Genomic DNA, 16,907 nt, shown 5'->3' with positions numbered 1-16,907 from the left:
TGTTCAGTATATCTTTATGTTGACCAGTGATATTAATCTTATGAGTTTCAAACTCTAATTAGAAAAATGTAATCCCAGGAGTCACATAACAGCATGTTCCCTGTACCATTGGTGACTGTCATCACGGAGCCAGCACTGCACACAGACCCACCTCCTGCTGAAAAGGGTGAAGTGCTTGTGGCAACGCCAGGTCCAAGAGAGACACGTGGTCATAAGGACCCATCACACTGGGGATCTTCGGTGATTGCTTACTGCTCATTTGGGTGGTTTACTGACCGTACTGAATAATTATAATTATTATAATAATAGTAATAGTGAAAGTAATAATGAAAATGCTACCTACAACAACCATTTATTAAGCCCTTAATATATTACAAAGGACATTAAACATTGGGATGTAATTCTTACGCAATAAAATACACTTAAAACTTCTTTTCCATACTTTATTGGCTATGGGACAGCCACTTTCAACTTATAAGCTTGAAAGAGATGCTATTTATGTATATTTTTATCTTGTGACTATAGATGACGTATGAATTATACTTTAATGTCATGACTTTTATATGTGGTCAGGACTTACTGTGCATTCTGATTTTGCCAACCTGACATGTATGGATTGATGGTAGATGGGGGATAGTGGTGATCTTTTTCAAGAGAAAATAAAATTTGATTATTTTTAAGTATACATAACTATTTTACATTTTATTTTAATAAGGAAAAAATTACACTATCAATTACTGATATTATTCTGTCAAAATTTTTTTATCCCATTCAACATCTCTTTTGTGATGTTTTTAATCTTTTTGAGTTAGAAGTTTAGAAATAATTTTTATTTATACAGAGGGAGAGAGAAAAAGAAAGTCTGTGCCTTGTCTCCATTTCCTCCCGACAGCAACCCTTCTCCCTCTGAAGCTGTCTACTTCTAAGTTTAGAATGACCTTCCAATTACCAATGTGTAAAGTTGTGATGTAATGGCAAAAGTTATAGGAAAAAAGCCAAGTTTATTAGGACACTTGAGGACTGAAAATGATTTAGTTTCATGTGAATCAAGCAGCCCCTAATAATGTAAAACTTCTTATCAAAGTCTCTTTATTGAATCTGTGGTATGGATCAGGCAGTGTGTTTAGTACAAGCAGCAGATCTCACCCGGGAGTCCTTTTGTTACTCTTTGGAACGTGCCATGATGTCTGGAGACAGTTTTGGTTGTCTCTACTAGGAAATGGCATTGGCATCAATTGAGTAGAAGACAGAGATGTTATTAAATATTTTATGATGCTTGGGCGGTGCCTGTGGCTCAAGGAGTAGGGTGCTGGCCCCGTATACCGGGGGGTGGCAGGTTCAAGCCTGGCCCTGGCCAAAACTGCAAAAAAAAAAAAAAAAAAAAGCACAGTAAAGTCCCCCCACCAAAGAATCCTGCAACCCAAAATGTCAGTAGTGTCCAGGGTAAAGGCTCTAGGCAGCAGGAATAGAAAATGAATAAACACATATGTTGATTGTGTCTACTATAAGCATATCTCCTTTTATTGGGGTTCACGGTATTTTGATTTACAGATATTACTTTAAAAAAAAAAACAAAAACTGAAGGGCTGCTGTTGGCACAGGTGGTTATTTGAACAGCCCTATTGTCACCTTCAAAGTCCTCCCCTGGCCATCTACTGATCATAGTGATATTCAGCAATGAAATATGTAGCACTTTTTGTGGGATGAGTTTGTAAACTTAATTGTCTGACTTTGTATCATTCCTTTCACAGTTCTTAACCATCTAGGTTGGCAAACAGGTAATCATATGCACTTTTTTTTTTTTTTTTTTTTTTACAGTTTTGGCTGGGGCTGGGTTTGAACCTGCTGCCTCCGGCATATGGGGCCAGCGCCCTATTCCTTTGAGCCACAAGCACTGCCCTATATGCACTTTTTTTGTTTTTATCTTTTGAGACAAGGCCTTACTTTGTCACCTTGGGTAGAGTGCTGTAGTGTCAGAGCTCACAGCAACCTCAAACTGTTGGGCTCAAGTGATTGTCTTGCCTCAGCCTTGCTTGGGCAGATCAGCAGATCTTGAACTCCTGAGGTTAAGCAACCCACTTAGCTGGTCCCCAAGTAGCTGAGACTATAGGCACCTACCACAACATCTGGCTGACAGTCTTGCTGTGGCTCAGGCTGATCTTGAACTCCTGAACTCAGGCAATCCACCCTCTTTGCCTCCCAGAATACTGGGATTACAGGTGTGAGCCACTGAGCCTGGCTTCATCACATGCACTTTAGTAAGTGCAACAATAGTTTTTATTTATTTTTTTTCAGGATATAATTGGATTAGGTACAGTTGCTATTTAAGTTGATGGGTGCTGAGCTGAATATGGAAGAAATGGTGGAGTGAAGGGGTAGGGGAAGCAGGTTCAGGAAGGAAACACTGCTTATAACCAAGCTTTCTTTCCTTTTTTTCTTCTTCTTTTTATTTTTTTCTTGAGTCAGAATCTTACTCTTTGTCCAGGGTAGAGTGCCAAGGCATCCTCACAGCTCACATAAAACTCAAATTTTGGACTCAAGCAATCTAGCCTCCAAGTAGCTGAGACTACAGGCACCTACTCAATGCTGGCTAATTGTTTCCATTTTTCTTTTCTTTTCTTTCTTTTTTAAGACAAGTCTCAAGCTGTCGCCCTGGGGAGAGTGCTGTGGCATCATCACTCACAGGCAACCTCAAACTGAGGCTTAACCAATCCTCTTGCTTCTTGCTTCAGTTTTTCTATTTTTAGAAGAGACGGGGTCTTGCTTTTGCTCAGGCTGCTCTCGAACTCCTGAACTTAAGCAACCTGCTATCCTCAGCGTCCCAAAGTTCTAGGATTATAGGCATCAACCACCACACCCCACTTATAACTGAGTTTCTATCTGAGGAGAAAAAGAAAGGCTGAATCAAATTGCCAGGTTCCCACCCCAGGGCAGGGTCCTTTAAGAGCTGTGTATCTGGTGGTGATGGAATGAAGAAAAGTGAAGTTAAAAGCACCAAGCAATAAAAAGACAGGACATGCAGAATAGAGTTTTCAAAGGTGGGAACACAGGGGACCACCACTAGCTTGTGGAGTTGCAGCATGTGGCCCTGAGTACTTGTTCCACTCAGCTTTTATTGAAGGATCTTTTCTTTTCTTTTCTTTTTCTCTTCTTTCCTTTTGTTTCTTTCTCATTGACATTTATTTCTTTATTTTTTAGATAGAATCCCTCTTGTAATTGTGCTCCCTCAAAGGTATGCAACACACTGTGACGCCCCATCCCCTAACCCTCCCCTCTTGCTCATTCCCCACCTCTCCCCCTTGTATTAGCTCATCTACTGCAGTTATATTACCATGGAGTACACTGGATTCTTGCTTCTCAATTCTTGTGATGTTTTACTAAGAAGTATGTGTTCCATCTGCATCTAGATTAATACAAAAGATGTAAAGTCTCCATCTTTTTAATGGCTGAATACTATTCCATGGTACACATATACCACAGCTTCATAATCCATTCCTGGGTTGGTGGGCATTTAGGATGTTTCCACATTTGGTGCTTATAAATTGAGCTGCAATGTCTGGTGCAAATGTCCTTATGAGAAAAGAATTTTTTTTTTTTCCTTTTGGATAGATGCCTAGTAATGGGATTGCAGGATCATATGGTAGGTCTAATTTGAGTTCTTCGATGGTTCTCTATAATTCCTTCTAAAAAGGTTGTATTAGTTTGCTAGCTCACCTGCAGTGTAAAAGTCTTCCCTTCTCTCTACACCTATGCCAGCATCTGTAGCTTTGAGTCTTTGAATCAATTTTTGCCAGGTCTAGTTTCAGTGGTTACATGTGTTTATCCAGTTCTCCCAGCACCATTTATTTCCCCAGTGTATGTTCCTTGGTTTATCAAAGATTAGGTGACTGTAAGATGTTAGTTTCATCTCATGGTTTTCTATTTGGATCCACATGTCTATGTCTCTGTTTTTGTGCCAATACCATGCTTTTTTGATAACTGTGGCTTGTAGTATAGCAGAAAGTCTGGTAGAATGATACCTCTGGCTTTATTTTCATTACTAAGAATTGCCTTGGCTATACAGAATTTTCTCTGGTTCCATACAAAATGAAGAATTGTTTTTTTTCCAATTCTTGAAAGTATAATGATGGTATTTTAATGGGGATTGCATTGAATCTGTTGATTGCTTTGGGAAGTATAGACATTTTCACAATGTTGGTTCTTCTCAGCCATGAGCATAGTATGTTCCCCCATTTGTTAAAATCTTATGATATTTCTTTTCTAGGGTTTCATAATTTTCTTTATAGAGGTCCTTCACCTCTTCTGTTAGGTGTATTCCTAGGTATTTCATTTTCTTTGAAGCTGTGGTAAAGTGGGTTGTGCCATTTATTAGCCTCTCATCTTGGCTATTATTGGTATATACAAAGGCTATTGACTTGTGGACATTGATTTTATATCCTGAGACATTACTGTATTCTTTAATGACTTCCAGAAGCCTTATAGTTGAGTCTTTGGGGTTCCCTAAGTATAAGATCATATCATCAGTAAAGAGGGAAAGTTTGGCCTCCTCTGCTCCCATTTGGATACCCTTTATTTCCTTCTCTTGCCTGATTGTATTGGCTAGAACTTCCAGCACTATGTTGAATAGTTGTGATGATGGAGGACAACTTTCTCTGGTTCCTTGTAAGCGGAAAGCTTTCAGTTTTACTCCATTCATTATAATATTAGCTGTGAGTTTGTCATACATGGCTTCAATTAGATTGAGAAATGTGCCATCTATGCCTATATTCTTAAGTGTTAATTAAGAAAAGGATACTAATTAGAAAAGGATGCTGAATTTTATCAAATGCTTTTTCTGCATCTATTGAAAGGATCATATGATCTTTGTTTTTGTTTCTGTTGATATGGTGAATTATGTTTATGAACTTGCATATGTTAAACTGGCCTTGCATCCTTGGGATGAACATATTTGATTGTTGTGAGTGATTTTTTTTCACATGTAGCTGTAATCTATTGGCTAGGATTTGTTGAGAATTTTTGCTTCTATGTTCCTAAATGAGAATGGTCTGAAATTCTCCCTTTTAGTTGGGTCTTTTCCTTGTTTTGGTATCAGGGTAATGTTTGCTTTGTAGAATATGTTGGGGAATATTCCTTCCTTCTCAATTATTTGGAATAACTTCTGCAGTATTGGTATAAGCTCTTCCTTGAAGGTTTGATAGAATTTTGATGTGACGTCATCTGGACCAGAGCTTTTGTTGTTGTTGTTGTTGGGAGATTTTTGTATTGTTTCTTTGATCTCAGTACTTGCAATCTGTCTGTTTAAGAGATATATTTCTTTTTGCTTAAGTCTAGGGAGAAGGTATGATTCCAGGTATTGATCCATTTTCTCCATATTGTCAAATTCCTAGGTAGAGTTTCCTATAGTATTCAGAGATGATCTCTTGTATCTCTGTGGTATCCATTGTTATTTCCACTTTATCATTTCTGTTTTATTTTACTTTTCTGTTTCTAGTTAATCTTCCCAAAAACTTATCAATTTTATTTATTTTTTTGAAAAACCAACTTTTTGTTGAGCTAACTTTCTGGATGAATCTTTTGTTTTCAATTTTATTAGTCTCTGAGTTATTTCTTTTCTTCTTCTGGATTTGGGATTAGATTGTTCTTCTTTTTTCATTTTCATAAGATGTTTCATGAGTTTCTTGATGCACTTTCTGTTTTCCAAATGTAGGCATCTAATGTGATAAGTTTCCCTCTTAAGACTGCATTTGCTGTATCCCACAGGTTTTGGTAACTTGTGTCTTCATTGTTGTTATGTTTATGGAATTTAACTATTTCCTTTTTTATGTTTTCTTGAATCCAACTATCATTCAGCATAGGGATGTTTAATTCTCATGTCTTTGTTTGGAGATGAACGTTTCTGTTGGAGCTGAGTTCCACTTTTATTGCCTTGTGGTCTGAGAAAATACAAGGTGTAATTTCTATTCTTTTCATGATGGTGAGGTTTGATTTATATCCTAGGATGTGGTCAGTTTTGGAGTACGTACCATAGGCTGACAGGAGAAATGTATATTCCTTAGCTTTGGGATGGTGTGTTCTGTATATGTTTATTAATCCAATTTGTTTTAGGGTCACAATTAAGTCTTTTATATATTTGTTTAGGTTGTGTTTAGAGGATCTGTCCAGTAATGTCAGAGGGGTGTTAAAGTCCCCAACTATTATGCTGCTATGGGATATTATATTGCTCAGACCCATCAAAGTCTGTTTCATAAATCTGAGAATATTTAAGTTGGGTGCATAAATATTTAAAATTGTAACAACTATTTGTATTGTTCCTCTGATCAGTATAAGTGTTCGTCTTTGTCTTTTTAAACTTTAGTTGCTTTAAATCACCTTGTATCTGAAAATAAGATTGCAACCCCTCCTTTCTTCTGATTCCCATTTGTTTGAAATACTGTTTTCTATTCCTTCACCCTGAGTCATGATTTGTTCTTCAAGGCAAAGTGTGTTTCCTGGAGAAGCATATGAATGGCACATGCTTTTTTATCCAGTCAGCCAGTGTATGGCTCTTCAATGTTGAATTCAGTCCATGGACATTTACTGAGAGAATTGATAAGTGTGTTAGAGTTCCATTCATCTTATTTTCCCTTGTGTAATTTTGTCCTTTGTGCCATTGTGGAAGCTAAGTTTTGACCTTTAGCTTCTGGGTCTTTATGAATGGTCCATTGTGATGGTCAGTGCTGAGAATAGGTCTAAATATGTCCTGTAGAACTGGTCTTGTTGTGGAGAATTTCCTCAGTGTTTGTATATCTGAAAAAATTTGATTTCTCCATCAATTTTGAAACTTAGTTTAGCAGGATACAGAATTCTGTGCTGAAAAATTGTTTTGTTAAAAATGTTGAAGGTTGATGACCATTCTTTTCTGGTTTGGAAATTTTCAGTTGAAAATCTGCTGTCATCCTAATGGCTCTGCCTCTATAGGTCAGTTATTACTTACTCATGGCTGCTTGCAGAATTTTTTCTTTCATCTTGACTTTGGACAGGTTCATTACAATGTGTCTTGGAGAAGCTCTGTTTTGGTTGAGAAGACCTGGGGTCATCCATCTGAAAGGAGTAAAACTTGTGAATTTTTCATTTATGATAGTCTCCAGTAAGGTGTCCATTCCTTTAGGACAATCTTCTCCCCCTTCAGAAATCCCTAACATATGTTTGAACACTTCACATAGTCCTGTCGTTCTCTAAGCACCTGTTCTGCTTTCTTTCTCTTCTGCCTCTGTAACTATCTGGGATAACTAGAAAACTTTATCCTCTAGCTCTGAGTTTCTTTGTTCTCCATGGTCTAACCTATTTTTGATACTTTGTACTGCATCTTTACATTCCTTGATTGTCTCCTTCATTTCCATAAGCTCCGTGACCATATCCTTTCTGTATTTTACGTATCTCTCATCTGACTTTTGAGTCTGTCTTTCTATTTTCTCATCCATTCCTTTTATTGTCTTTATCACCCCTATTTTAAATTCCCTTTCTTTCAAGTCCATTAATTCTTTATAGGTGGATTCTTCTGTAGTAGCTGCCTCATGGACCCTTGGGAGAGTTCCTCTGTTTTGGTTTTTCATGTTGCCTGAATTTTTCTGTTGATTCCTCCTCATCTGTTCTTTCTTCTTGTTCACCTCCTTGTCCTCCTTTTTCCTTTTCACTGCCTCCATTGTTTCAAACAAAAGTCCTTGCTCTTGATGACAGTATGTTGCAATATGTTGTAAGGACACCAGGTGGCACTATGGTTTTTTTAGGAGATAGAAAGCATGGCCAGCAATCTCTATGGTTCTAAATCCAAACTTAGTTGCCTTCGGTGATCACCTGATTGTTTCCTCAGCCTTCAGACCTTGTGGGGTTGGGATCTTATAGATCACAAGAATCCTTCAGGGAAGGTCTCATAGTGCCCCCTGACTGCAGATCCTATAGGGTGCAAGACTTCCTCAGCCTTTCCCAAGAGTGATATTCTGATCCTGGAAGGTGGAATTAAGACAGTTGTACCTCTGCTAAGACCTTCTCACAACCTTCCCACAATGGCAGCCCCCTGACCATTGAGACCTCCTTGGTTGACTTGCCAGGCACCAAACCTATGGCAACTCCACTCCAATCAGCATTTGAATCTGGTTGCTATGTACTGTTGAGGTCCACCCACTCTTCCAAGTGTGCCTGTCAATGTATAAGTTACCCCAACAATTGAATACTCCAGAAAGGCTTCCTCCCATCCTAGACCTCCATGGGGGCCAGTGGATCCTAGTAGGTTGCAATCATTTGCCTAATTAATCAGATTTTCACTGCTCCAGATCATATGCTGGATCCAGCTCACCACCTTATCTCTGTGATCCCTGAACTGTAACTCTAGTTAAGGTCCCTGTGCCAGGCAATGCTGAGTTTTCTCTTTTCCCTTAGTCATTCTAGGAGACCTCAGTCGAACAATCCTTCTGGCCTACTATCTTGATCTTCTGACTGAGTGCTATTTTCTCATTTAACCTGGAGTGTAAGCTGAGGAAGGGACCAAACCATCAGAAGTTTCTCTTTGCAAATATGTTAGTTATTATCCTATCAATAATCATTAATTTTAAGTGTCTGAGCAGCCTTTAGAAACTTGAAACCTGAACCTAGTGTGGGCACAACCTCCTGTCTGTGGTCACACACACAAACTCCTTGGGGGACATAAATCTGCTCTAGTTCTCTGTAGTGCAGACATCCCAAGGGCATCAGGCTTCTCTGAAGAATCGGTGGAGCAGAAGAGTTTTCCTCTGATCCCCACTGAGAGGCATCTTCCTCTGTGATAAGGGAGTACAAGCTCTCCTGCCCATAGTTTAGGGCCCAAGTTTGTCCCTTTATCTCTGCCCTGGACATCATACAAATTACACAATTGGTATTTGGTTTGACTGTTGACTGGGCAAGGGATGGCCTGGTTAATGTTCTTTCCCAGGCCTTGCACAGAGCTTCCTCTGCAGCCATTATTTCTTCTAAGTATTTACAGACTCACCAGGGGTGTTTGTATGCTATATCCCTTACAAGCCAGACTTCTAGCAAAAGCAGGAACTGCTCAGAGAAGCAACTTAGCTGCCTGTTTAAAAGTAAGCTAGCTGAACTGTTTTTATTCCATCTTGCTCAGCTTATTTCACTGTTTTTCCCTTTTTCTGGGAGTATTTTCTCTTGCCAAGAATGGGATTTTCAGTTCCCATTCTCCCTGCATCAAATAGTGAATTGTTTATTTGTTTCATTGAGGAAATTGGCCAGTGTATTTAGGCAACAGTGAATAGTTGAAGGTTTTTAAATAAGAAATTTGCATTTTTAATAGATATTTCTGGCAAAGGCATGAAAGATTGATTTGAAAGAAGCAAGACAGGTATCAGGGACAATAATCATGTTACTTAAACTGCTGCGGCAGAGAGTGTCTTAACTTAGAGGGATGTGGGTTAAGTGAAGGTTATGAGAGGGATGGATTTGAGAAACATATAGAATAGTTAAACCTTTTGACTTTGTGGATAATTGATTGAAGTGGAGTGGACTGGTGCTTGGGAAAGACACATCAAGAATTACTTCTCTATTTCTAATCGGGTAAGTGGTTGACAGCACATGGAAGTGTAGAATTTGGTATGACAAAATGAGCTCTGTAACAGACACATTGAACTGATTGCTCATGGATAGCCAGTGAATGGAAAATATTTGATAACAATTTCTTTGAAGATGTCTCTCAAAATTTTAATATGATTTAAAAGGCTCCATCCTATTTTTCAAATAGTTTTGTGTTATGATATAGAATAAAAGGCAATATATTTCTTAGGTTCATGTTGTTCTTTCCTACTTATTACTCATTTCTCATAAAAATTTCAATGGCTAGCATCATGCTGTCATACACATAATTAATGTCATTGTGAAAATAATGATATCCCAAGTCAAGACCTCCTTCAATACTACATTTCAAAAGATACCCTTATGGAATATCAGATGTAGAGGATGAAGTTTAAAACACACACAAATGCTGTGTGGTGATTCTATATCCCACGTTCTGAGTGAATTGGCTAGAATTATTGATAATATGTAGATTTATATTTTATGAATATAGAGATAATAAGATATCTCATTATAAATCTGAGAGTCACAATTCCCAATATCATTTTCCACATAATGAAATGACCATGGTCACTAACACTTCAGGCAATATCTAGTTTCATGATAAGTGCCAATAATAAAATAACATAGTAGATATTATCCCACATATTCTATTTTAATATTTTATATTCTCACTTAATTTTCCTTTAAATCTTGTAACAACACTAAAACACTAAAAGGGTAACAACACTTTTACCCTTTTCTTAGGCATGGTAAAGCTAAGACATACAGAAATGTAAAGAAACATGTTCAAGGTCACATAACTATTTAGTAGCAAAACTGAGATTCATACTGAAACTTCAGTCTCTGGAAGCCTGGGTTTTAATCAATACACTGAGAGTCATATGTATATTTTACCTTGAAGCTCCTCTAATGAAGAAAAGCATAAATAAATATGTAAGAATTTGTATTTTGCTGTGATTTCTAATTTTTATTTTGTTTAAGCATGGATTACTCACACTTTTGTGTACCACGGCACTGTTGTTAAAAATATGGAAAAGGTTACTAAAGCAGGGAGAATTTTTAAAACTACAAAAATTGAAGCAGAACAATAACAAAAGAGAATCCATCTAGTATGGTGCTTTTTCTTTCAGGGAATATGCAAGAAATAATTGTTGAATAAGTAAAAGGAATTACAATAACCCATCTGGATAATTTACATAAAAATGGAATAAATAGGGTTTTTGTATAGAGCTATTGAATATTATGTATTGGGCATGAAAATGTTTGCTATGAACAAATATTTTGGTTTTAATTTTATTACCATTGAGCAGTTCTTTCTGATATTAATAAGACCAGAGAACAGTTCTCTTGTTGTTCACTTTAACTTATGCTCCCATTATAAAAGTAATATATATGCATTCATATATAAATATATATTACAAAGTATAATGATAAAATACAAATCATCTATAATTAAACAATTTATGAAATAATCAGCATTAACATTTTTGTAAATATTTTATAGTTTATCTTTTTTCAAAATTATGGTTTTTTTATACTATACAAAAATACTGATAAAATATTAGAATATAACAATATAACATTCCTCAAATGTAACAATTTTATAAGGACTAAAGAGTAGGCTTTAAATAATAGTAGGGAATATATTCCTTTAAAATAAATATTTCATTTTAATTTTGCTTTTAAATTTGAGCTGTGAATCAAGTAGGGAACAGTTGGAGGGAAGGGCTTTTCAGAAATATTTTGAAGTAAACTAATAATCTTAGAGAATGGTTTTGCAAATTTGTCTCAACCTAAGACAAACCAATGTACATTGCTAATAATTCAGAATTCCAGACCAAAGAAACCAAGTATTATCATCAGTGCAGATTTAGAATCATTAACCTTAGAAAAGTGGTTTCCAGTTTTTGCTGTAAAATACATTTCACAAGGGCTGTATGCATTTAATTCCAGGACACTGCAGACATCAAAATCTGTGCCCGCTCAAATGCCTTATACAAAATGGCACAGTATTTGTATATAACCTGTGCACATTATCTCATATACTTTAAATCATCTCCATGTTTATTACTTTGTAATACCTAAAGTGTTGCAATTGTCATGTAAATAGTTACCATACTTTATTTTGTATTTGTATTATTTTTATGTTTTGATTTGTTTATTGTAGAGGCAGAGTCTCACTATACCAGCCCAGGCTGGTCCTAAAGAGCTTACATCAAATTGTTCTCCCACTGGAGATACCTGAATTATTAGGATTACAGGCATGAGCCACCATGCCCAGCCCTGTACTGTTATTTTTTTATTTATCTTTTTTCTCACTACCTTGATCTGTGGTGGATTGAATTGTCTAATGCATAACTCACAAACACAAAGTTCTGACTGTATTTACTTGACAAAAGTTGTCTCTGAATATAAGATTTGAATTATAGAATATTATTTAAGGCATCTTAATGTGGTCACTTTCTGGTAACACTAGTTGAATAATAGACAATCTCCAGCCTCAGATTCTTAGCTCGAAGGTCTCTTATGGGGGTAAATACTTTGAGCTAAATTCTGGTTACCTTTCTAAATTAAAAAAAAAAGGCTGATATTTATTGAGTACTTTCTGATGGCTGCCTGCCTCATTTTTAAGCAGATGATTTTATTTCATTATACACTGACTCTGCAAGGTAGTAAGATGGTATTTTTCATTTTTAAGCAGTAGGAAAATGAAAGAGTGAGAGTTATTAGAGACAGAGGATGGAGGATTTTATTATACAGAAATTAGGACAAGAGTCCATCTGGACCTCAGTCAGGATCTGGAACGTCATCAGGACCCTCAGGGTCGTCCATCCATCTCTTTGTGTGAGTCTGGCTGACTTCATCTCTTATGCTGACCTATAGTAAATATGAGTTCCAATGAGAAGATCTTGATTTACTCAAAATGTATGAATTATAATCCTTAACAGCCAAGGCACCTCTGGTTCAAGAAACAAAGGCCAGAGAGCCAAGTCCAGCCAAGTCCAAGTCTTCGGTCCATCCCTGTGTAGCAAGTGGTAGTAACAGTGAATTACATGGTAATCTAATAGCTGCTTTCTACACTGAAGGGAAGTTCATTTGCAATGGCTCACATTTAACCAGGATGTACCCAGATCTGTTTCACAGCAAAGCCTTTATCCTCTCTGCTGCACATTACAGACTCACCATAGTTAAGGTTGCTTAGATAAGTTGATTTTTTTTTTTACAAATTTGTTGAATTATTTTATAGCTAAAGTGTTAGCTATAAAAATTATTTTGTGCTTTTTGTATGTGCTGCTCTACATAAAATACATTGGTCATTAGACTGTACAAAATATAAAAATCTCATTTCTGTTGTAGCTTACTGTAAGAGCATATAAAGCCATACTCAAACAGTCTTTAACCAAGATGTTTTATTTCCTAAAGTAAAGCAACCTAATATATTCCTTCATTATTTCCTTCTTGAAGTCTTATGTAATGTGAATGAATTCCAAATCCAAGTCACCACATGGTATACATGTGTTCCCTACAGTGGCCTGGTGGTGGTGGCAGTAGAGATTTCAAATCTTGTTGAGGTACCTGAGTATTTGCATAAACAATATCTAGTAGCTCCACCTCACTGCAGTACTTTCTCTGCCCTTTTTCATTATTACTGTTGAGGTTATTAGCACATAACACCACTTCTACCCTCTTAACAATTTTTTGTGCCTTGCTATATAGCAAATCTCTATAACTACTTTGTCTTACATGATCAAAACTGTAAACCTGGTGAACAACAAATTCTCATTTTTCTGTCCCTTCATTTTCTGCTCCAACCATGCTATGGCTTTTACGAGTTTCGCTGTTAGAGACACCTGATAACATGGAATCATGCAGTATCCCTGCTTCTACCTGTGATGGGCTTTTTCACTTAGCATAATGTCCTCAAGCTTCATTCATCCTGTAACATAGGCCAGGATTTTCTTGTTTTTGAAGGTTCAATAATCTTCTGTTCTTTGTATAAGTCGCATTTTTCAAATCAATTCATCCATTGATAAATATTAAGATTTTAATCTCTCATATCTTGTGAATAATGCTGCAGTGAACATGGGACAGAAAATAGGTTTGTAGGATTCTACTTTCAATTCTTTTAGATAACTATTCAGATGTGGGATGACTGGATCATGTGGTGATTCTAATTTTAACCTTTTGAGAAGCCTCCAGCTTCATTCATCCTGTAACATAGGCCAGGATTTTCTTGTTTTTGAAGGTTCAATAATCTTCTGTTCTTTGTATAAGTCGCATTTTCAAATCAATTCATCCATTGATAAATATTAAGATTTTAATCTCTCATATCTTGTGAATAATGCTGCAGTGAACATGGGACAGAAAATAGGTTTGTAGGATTCTACTTTCAATTCTTTTAGATAACTATTCAGATGTGGGATGACTGGATCATGTGGTGATTCTAATTTTAACCTTTTGAGAAGCCTCCATACTGTTTTTCACAGTGGCTGCACCATTTTACATCCTCATCAACAATGTACAAGTTTTCCCTATTCTCCGCATCCTGGCTGACCTTGTATTTTGTGGTTGTTTGATGATGGCCCTCCTCAGAGGTGTGATATCCCCTGTGGTTTTCATTTTCATTTTTCTTTTTGAGGAACTTCCATACTGTTTTGCACAGCGCCTGAACCATTGTACAATCCCACTGGAAGTGCAGAGGAGACTTTCTCCACATCCTCACCAATGCCATTCAATGTCTGATATTTTGGTCTTAGCCATTTTAGTCAGCATGAAGCGGTATCTAATTGTGCTTTTTAGTCACATCTTCCTAATGAGTAATGATGCCGGCATCTTTTTGTGTGCACATTGGCCATTTGTGTGTCTTCTTTGGATAAATGTCTGCTCAAATCTTATGCTCATTTCTCTCAATTGTTCTATCTAATTCTCTTGTTGTTGAGTCGAAAGAGTTCTTTACTATGGATGTTTCCTTGTCAGACACCCGAACTATGAAAATTTTACCCCATTCTGTAGGGATGTTTTCAATTTTTGATTATGTATTTTGTAGCAAAAAAAAAAAGGTTTTGATATTGAAAAATTATAATGTATATATATATTTTTCAGTTTACTTTGATTATTTTATAAGAGGACTTTACCCATACTAAGGCAGAGCTTTTCTCCTATGTACCTTCAAGAACTTTTTTAGTTTCAGCTTATGTGTTAAGACCTATGATCCATTTTAAGCTAATGTTAGCAGAGGTTTTTAAGCAGGGTCTAGCTTCATTCGTTTGCATATGGTTATTTAGTTGTTTTAACGTCATTTGTTGAAAAAATTATTACTTCTCCATTATATTGCCCTGACACCTTGTGGAAGAGCTATTGATCATAAATATAAGAATTTATTTCTAGGCTCTCAATTCTATTACGTTGATCAATACATCTATCTTTACGCTCATTCTAATTTTTCTTTTTTCCTCTGTGCATTTTCAAACAACTGGTGTTCAGACTGATTTTTTTCTCTGCTTGATTCACTCTTCTAAGGAAAGCACCTAGTTTTCTTTAGTTCAACAAAGATATTTCTGTTTGAGGATCTCTATTTATTTTTTTATTATTTTAATGTCTTTGTTAAATTTTTTTCTGATAAATTTCTGGTTTTTTTCCTGTGTCATCTTGGATATCATTGAGTTTCCTTAAAAGTGTTATTTTGAATTTTTTCCATGGAGATCTCACAGATCAACATCTCGGTAGAATTAGTGCCTAGATTTTAGCTTTGTCCTTTTGGGGAGGTCACAGTTCCCTGTTTGCTGTTATTCTTGTGTTCATACCTCCCTGAACACAGGAACAACAGCAGGGTTGTTCTTGCTTTGCAGGGTGAGTTATTAATTCTAGTTTTCTCTGTCCAGCATGTTTTTGTTTTTGTGGAATATATTTGCTCAGCGAAACTTCACTGCAAGCTCCCTGCCTCCTTTTCCGCTTAGGTGGCTCTTTCGTTGTAGGTTGGCCTCAGTTTTAGTAAATGGTTGGACCCCTGCCTGCCACCAAAGGAATTACATGGAGGTCCAGGAGGATCGATAGTGGCAGTGTTGAAAGTCTGGCTGGCAGTTTGTTTCCGGGGACCCACCTCCTCCTGCTTGGCAACGTGGGCTCTGACCTGGTGACCACTTGCCTGGGTTGCAGAGCAGAGGGTTCAGGGTATCTCCTTGTTTCTCCTGCCTGTCAAGTACAGGTATATGTGTATTTAGGTATATGTGTGTGTATATATATGTACACACACGCACATCTTCCTTTGGGCAGTGGCCCTGCCTCCCACGATTGAGGAGGGGATAAGCCTTTTGCCAGGGAATGCAAGAAGACAAGGAAACTGGTTGAACATCTCAATTTCACTTTTACCAGTGTAGAAATCACGAGTTGGGGTGAGAGTTTCTGGTAATGGGTGGAAGTGGGAGAAGATTTTCCAATGTCTGCCGGAAAGTGGAGTGAGGTGCATAGTGGATGTGAAAGTCTGATTCCTCTGCTCTCTGCTCAGTGGCTTTCCCTCTTCTGTGGCCCTGGGACTTGTCTTATTTTCATACATGTGTGAACTAAAATAAAGCTTTAAGGTTCCCTCCTAGGGGATAACTGAGTCTCGGCCAAGGGGAGACTCTAAAACTGAGCGGCTGCACAAGACAGAGGAGATCACACATGCCTCATCACGCCTCCCTCTCTTCGGAGACACTCTACTTTGCAACTCCTTAACAGGCCTAAGGCTCCTCAAGATGTACCTACAGGTCCTCAAGATACAGCAAACCTACCTGAGGCTGAGCATGTGTCTCCTAGTTCTCTGTCTAAGAGACTCTTAACCTTAACTTACACATTTCTTCTTACTGACCCCTGGTCTTTCAGACAAAGCCTCACTGTTCCGGCCAACTGTCAGCTACAGAATCTTCAAACCCACCAGGAACTCATGACCCCTCATTTTGAGTTCTTCCATCTTTTATGGCCAACCCCGTGTTTGCATTCACATATTTATTTATGACTTTACCTGTAATTCCTGTCTCCCTGAAATATATAAAAACAAAACAAACTAAACCCACATCATAGACAATAATCTTAAGTCTCCTTGGGTGTAGCTCTGGGTCATGGTCTTCAATTTTTGCTCAGAATAAGCTTCATTATATTATTTTATGAAGTATGTCTTCTTTTCCAATGCCACTTGAATGCTTCTTATTGCTGGTGCAGATTTCTGTGCTATATATTTGATTTTTGGCTTATGGTGTGTTGAGAGGGTGTGACGCCAACTTGCCTCTATGATGCCCTTATGGAACCAGAATTCCTCTTTTTTTTTTTTTTTTTTT

This window comes from Otolemur garnettii, unplaced genomic scaffold, assembly GCF_000181295.1.
Source record: "Otolemur garnettii isolate 467f Iridium unplaced genomic scaffold, OtoGar3 scaffold00084, whole genome shotgun sequence".
NCBI classification, from domain to species: domain Eukaryota; kingdom Metazoa; phylum Chordata; class Mammalia; order Primates; family Galagidae; genus Otolemur; species Otolemur garnettii.
This window is presented reverse-complemented; position numbering follows the sequence as displayed.